Source organism: Vanacampus margaritifer, chromosome 10 (genome assembly GCF_051991255.1).
Source record: "Vanacampus margaritifer isolate UIUO_Vmar chromosome 10, RoL_Vmar_1.0, whole genome shotgun sequence".
NCBI classification, from domain to species: domain Eukaryota; kingdom Metazoa; phylum Chordata; class Actinopteri; order Syngnathiformes; family Syngnathidae; genus Vanacampus; species Vanacampus margaritifer.
In genome coordinates, this window is record NC_135441.1 from 11361304 (window position 1) to 11367989 (window position 6686).

Genomic DNA, 6686 nt, shown 5'->3' on the forward strand with positions numbered 1-6686 from the left:
AGAAGGCTTTGACACAGCCTCTAAACTGAAGAGAACACTTGAGGCAATGGTAGTTATTACAAAAACGGCCAGCAGGTGGCAGCAGAGTATAAGAGATCAACCAGGGCTATGTTGCAAAAAGCTCTTTTCCCCACTGTTTTAAACAGATTTGTGAACAATGATTAAACTTCAGTAAAGGGGGGTTGCTAAAAATGGCTGGGGGTAAATGAGTTAAACAGCTGGCAACAAAGTTGATGTGAAAATGTCCAAATTGTGCCCCATTAGCCATTTCCCTGCTATATGTCATGTTCATTTTTCGAGTTGCATGTGTGTGTTCTCATGTGTGAATGGGAAGCAGGTGTGTTCAATTTGGTGTTATCGCTCTCACACGCCCTCCTAAAAAATCTCTACAGCACACCACCAAACCAAACTGTCACAAAACGTACTTCTTTAAACTGAAACAAGGATGATCTTGTCTGAGTTTACTCAGCAATGTACTCAACTGTTTAGTTGAATACAATGCTGTTATTTTGTTATATGTATGGTAACAGATGAATACAGAGGTTTATTTCTACCTTCTGTCATTATACGTTACTGACATAAACAGATGAAAAGAGATGCATTATTTGCAGGAAATAAATAATTTGAGTGAAATATGATTATTCCCCACAACACACCTGAGCACAGCGGCTGGGAATCACAGGTTTAGCATACATAAATATAAATTGTATCTCTACTTTAGTGATAGCGTCTGAACACATGATCAGGGCAGCTGTTGTTCTGATTGGGCGAACAGAACTTGTCTGACAGCTAGCTACTGTATGCATTTACCTGGACTTAGCATTTTACAAATGACTTTACAGATGTCTATATTTTTCCCCAGCCGCGTTTCTCAGATGCCAACACATGGCACGGAAGGTCAGGACATCTTGGCAATCTGTTAAAGTGGCTTAACCCTGCTGAGAAAATCAGGCCGCTGTTTACATCACATGGGTGGAGACTTAACTAGTAGCAAGTGAGAGTGCACAGTGAACATCTAGTTATGTTGGAGCACGGTGTGTAGTGATCGATTTTCTTGGTAGTGAGATATACGTATGGTTGACATGCACATGGCCAACATACTGTATGTGGCGCAGGTAAGAGGATGCCACTATTTCACACACTTCTATGGTAGATATGGTAAACAAAAGCGCGCTGTTTTGCAGGCAGAACGTGGCATCGGCTCAAGGACTAAACATGTATTACTAGAATGTCTCTCAGTAGAGCGCAAAACTCAGCAAAGACTACATTCTTAAGTAGGGAAAATAAATTCCATTTATTGGTTTGTTAGCTAACAGGCTACTATTGATTCTTCACAACAGGCTTTGGTTTAGGTTGTGTATATAAGAATATTTCATGAACATGGCAGTTATTGTCTCAAATGAAATTCGTGTCTACCATTAAATTCAAACTTAAACTTTAAGATCTGGTTAATATTAAATATATTTGAGAGTATTCTTGATTTGGAGGCTGTTTATTGTTTCTTGCATCCCCAACACATAATCTAATCTTTCTGGTGTCCTTAAAAGTGAAAAAAAAAAACAACACAAACACAAAACAAATAAAGAATATATAAAGATGTAATACTCGTAATAAATTATGAAAAAAGAAAAGAAAAAAGAACCTACCCACATTAGTACTCCACTAAATACATCAAAAATACTAATAGTGGGAGGTGAAGCCCATCATGCCTTTGCCATTAGGACATTATTTGAAGTATTTTTTGAACTTCTTCCTGAAGGTAGACTTTGTTTGTGTATGAATGATAATATCAGGTAATGAGTTCCTGTAAATAGCTCCATACGTTATTAAAGGTTTAAGATTTGTTCTGGGTTTTGTAATCACTAAATTATTTGAAATACCGTAGATTGTTTTGTAATATGTTTGGTTTGCTTTTTATGTGCACTACTTGGTCTGGAAAGTACTTTGTTTGTTTTTTGTCGTTTAAAACATTCCTGGAAAAAAAAACCCTGTGGAAACGGGAGTGCAATCTGTATTCAACAGTTCTGTAATCAAGTTCTACAGTATTTTTATATTTTGAACATCTTGGGACATTATTTTGAAGTATTTGCACTTCTGTATACCATTTTTGTAGTAGATGACCAATTAGCTAGATAATATTCAAGGTGTAATAGGACTAGTGTTTGGATTACTTATTAGTATGTTTTTTGTCATTTACCTTGAGCATCTCCTTGTAAAGACAAGGCTGTTTCCCATTTTACTTGGAGTGTGACGATATATCGATATCGTGATAAATCGTGATACTTTGTCTCCCGATAAATTATCGATACGCCTAGGCAAGTATCGCGATATTTGTAGTTAATATACGGCCACTATAACGACTCCATTGTTCATTACTTATTGAGCAATTACTTGGCTGGCCGCTAGGGGGAGTGCCTCATAAAAGTGGCGGGGGAAATGTATGGAAGTCTTCAGGCGAAGAAGACTCATGAGCTTACTTTTACTTGCGTAAGACATTTATTATCTGTCCAGCAAATGACTCAGTTTTGCATACGTAACATTTTAAAACATATTTTATGGTTCAACTTTTTGAAGCACACCATTTCTGAGGAATATTAATTTTGATTTAATTGGATTTAATATTTAAGTAATTTTATTTATTTACTTTTTTAATGTTACACAAAAAAAAAAAATCGTCACCGTTTATAAATTGAAACAATTCACTATGTAACTGACTGACACATTGCATGACAATAGTGTTTAAGAAAGACACAAATTTATTCACAGAAAGTGGTCTTTTGTATTTGTTTAAAAAAACTACACTTCCGTGATGGTACAAAAAGAAACTATTTTCTTATTGTAAAAAACATCAATTTATGTTGTGAGTAGTTTTATCGTAGATTATCGTGGATTTATTACCTGCCGAATATATCGATAATCGCGGTATCGTCATATCGTGAGATAATCGTTATTGTGAGCCTTGCATCGCATATCGTATCGAATCGTGAGGTACCCAGAGGTTCCCACCCCTCGTAAATTTTCCATAGGTTTACCCCATTTTACTTTAAAATCTAAAGTAATGCCAAGTAATATAGTCTATTTTACTTGTTAAACTGTTTTTTTTGCCAGAGATAAGATCAGCCAAGGATCACCATGTGTGCAATGATCACGCTATAGTGACACAGTCACATTCAAATACATAAAATGTTGAGATTTTCTTTAAGTGGTTCTTGTTGGGTCACATATCAAAAATTTTAACATCACTAACTTTCACACAAGTGTGAAAAAAACTTAACCTCTGTCAAGTGTAAATGAAATACAGCAACACAGTGCCTTAAAAGTGACGACCTGTATGATGCTATAGATGTTTTGTTATGCACAATAGCGGTTTTCTTTTAATATCATGACTTCCTGTAACTATTGGCATTTGTATAGAGAATTTGTGCCCCCTTGTGGAGTCGCCCTCCATAAATAGAAGAGATAAGATGATGGGTGTAGGGCACCTGATTCATTTAATCAGCTCATCAGCATGCCTGATAACGATCCTGATCTTTAGTATCAGGTGTGTTGGTGGGCGGAAACATCTAAAACCAGCAGGACTCTGGACCCCTGGTGTAGGGGGTCATTCGTAGGGAATGATGGGAAATGTAGTTATTTGTAATAAATATGGAGAAAAAAAGGTCAAAACCATTCAGTGCACAATTTCAGAAGAGGAGGAGAAATGAGCAGGGCAAAGGCGGTGTTAAATGAGAGTTCACTTTGCATATTGTTCGGTGTTTGGTATGCAAGGTTATTTTAGTTAACTAAAACTTTACGATAAAACTAAAACTAAAATTCAAAAAACTATTTAGTTAACGAAATAAAATAAAAATGAACGAAAATGCTTTTTAAATAACGAAAACTAACTGAAACTACATTTTATGTTTACAAAACTAACTAAAACTAACTATAATTATAGCAAAAACGTCCTTCGTTTTAGTCTTTGGTAATCAATTTAATGCATGAGCCTTTGGGGATGATTTATTCTGATATTAACCGGAATAAGGACATTTGAAAGCGTGTCACACAAAAGTGATGTCATCTAGCAGCAGCCAATAGAAAAGCACCTTCAGATGACGTTGCTCCCTATGGTGTTTTTTAAATATTGGGCACAAGTAATACACACTTAAAAATTTTAAAAAAATTAAAAATAAAACTAATACTGAAACTAAAACTAAGCATTTATGAAACAGAACCACCCTGAAAACTAATTAAAACGAACTAAATTTCAAAAACATAACTCAAAAGGAAATAAAAATGAAAAATTCCAAAACCATAATAACCCTGTTGGTATGTTTTCCTTTCTTCCTCCGTTCTTCTCGTGTCACCCCTTGTTGAGGCTGCTGCTTCTCTTGCAATAAAGTGAAATACCTAAAATAAAAAATAAAAAAATAAAAAAAAGCAAACCACACGTGCACAGTCAATCCTTTGATGCTTGTTGGACTGCGCTTTCGTGAGGTACGCTGATATCCAAGTCCATGTGTTTTGTGAAGCGTCTGAAGGGATTTTTTCCCCCCCCTGACACTATTGAAAATTCTACAACCTCAAGAGGCACTTGACTTTATATGAGCTGATGTATTATGTACAGTTCAATGGCTCAGAACAGAAGTGTAGCACAGGAGTGATATGGTTTATTAAGAGGGAAATTGATGATTGTGTTATTTTCCTTGTATAATATATCTAAAAGTGAAGTGTTTTCACCCCCAAAAATCCAAGTAACCTTGAGATTTGGCTTTATTACACCACACCTCTCACACGCTTCCTCTCTCATCTCAATTAATACCACTTCGGTAATATCCATGGAAAACATTATTATGTGGCACCGCGGCATTACTAACTCATATTGTCAACCAAATTGGAATGAGGAATAACTCTAGCTTGCCTTGAATTTTGATCCGCCCATATATGAATCTGTACCAAATTTCTGCGTTTGAGCCTGTATTAATGTATAAGGCTTGGCTATACCTCTCAAGGTACGTTGTTGATCAATAGTTGCAGTTGGTGGTTTTTTTTCAACTGCAACTGGAAGACCTTGATCGATGCTGAACAGCTTTGGCCAAAATGTCTACTAGTCCTCCTACTTGGGGACCACTTGTTTTTTGTTGTTGTTTTTCCTCTCAAACCCAGCATAAGCAAAAAAATAATGATGGCATTCTCTTGCGGAGGGATGGGCAAAATTTCCATTCTGTGCTGATTGCAGGTTACCTCTCTTTTGATTCAACTGATCACCAATCAATTCCACACAATTGATCGGATTCTTCTACCATCTACCATTATATACCATAACGTTGTCACGTTCTACACTTTAGTATATGTGACTTTGAATGTGTGTGGTTTTAAAAGGCAGGGCCTGCCCTGGTGAGTGATGTCTACATCTGCAAATGAGACTGCAGTTGGCTGTTGCAGGCTCGTTTATAAATATATATTACGGCACATGTACATTTTCGAGGTTTCTCTACTCCAACACACCTGATTCTCAATGATCAAGATAATGATCAGGCTCCTGCAGAGCTTGCTGATGAGCTTAAATATGAATCAGCTGTGTTGAACATGGGAAACCATTTAAACATGCAGGCCCTCGAGGACCATACTTTGACACCACTGTATTATGGTATGTGTTTCTTTCTTTTGTTATTGTCTGTTCCATAAAGCAAATGTAAGTGCACAGGCGGTTGCGCCTATCCTTGACCACTTGCGGGGGCATTATAATACATTCTAACTAGCGGTGGTAGCCTATATTAAATTTGTTAATATCAATACATTACCGTGTCTTGGCGATTGTAGACATGCTGTCGTGGCAACTAAATTCTAAGGCTCATCACCATTGTGGCAAATTATTTCAACATGGAGTGGTGTGGACACCTGTTATAGCATTAGTCCATGTAGAAAAATTATATTGCCGGTATTTGTTTTAACTCTAATTATGTGCCTCCCTCCTGTTGACTGGCAGGTGAACTGTGACCACAGATTTTTACACCCTGAGTTCCAAAGGGGGCATAAATTGATTGTCATTACAAGTCAGTTACACCACACATATTAGTCAATTTTAGTATTAGTATTTATATTTTAGTATGAAGGCTCTTTCAAGGCAGCACGGTGGCTGACTGGTTAGCACGTCCGCCTCCCAGTGCAGAGGACGTGAGATCGAGTCCGGGCTTCGGCCTTCCTGGGTGGAGTTTGCATGTTCTCCCCGTGCTTGCGTGGGTTTTCACCGGGTACTCCGGTTTCCTCCCACATTCCAAAAACATGCATGGCAGGTTAATTGAACTCTCCAAATTGTCCCTAGGTGTGAATGTGAGTGTGGTTGTTCGTCTCTGTGTGCCCTGCGATTGGCTGGCAACCAGTTCAGGGTGTACCCCGCCTACTGCCCGAAGCCAGCTGGGATAGGCTCCAGCACCCCCGCGACCCTAGTGAGGAAAAGCGGCCAAGAAAATGGATGGATGGATGGATGGAGGCTCTTTCACACTGCACATTCTATTGATGAACTCATTCATTGAAGAATGAGTACGGTATGAGTGAAAGTGTGAAACACAGGCAAAACTATGCTAACATCCACCAGTGAGGCAATTAACAGTGTTAAAACACTACAGGCAGGGCAAGTATACTTACATGCGTGTCCTGGGTTCAAACCTTCTGGGCTGTGCTGTAGGGCCCAACATCCAATTCAC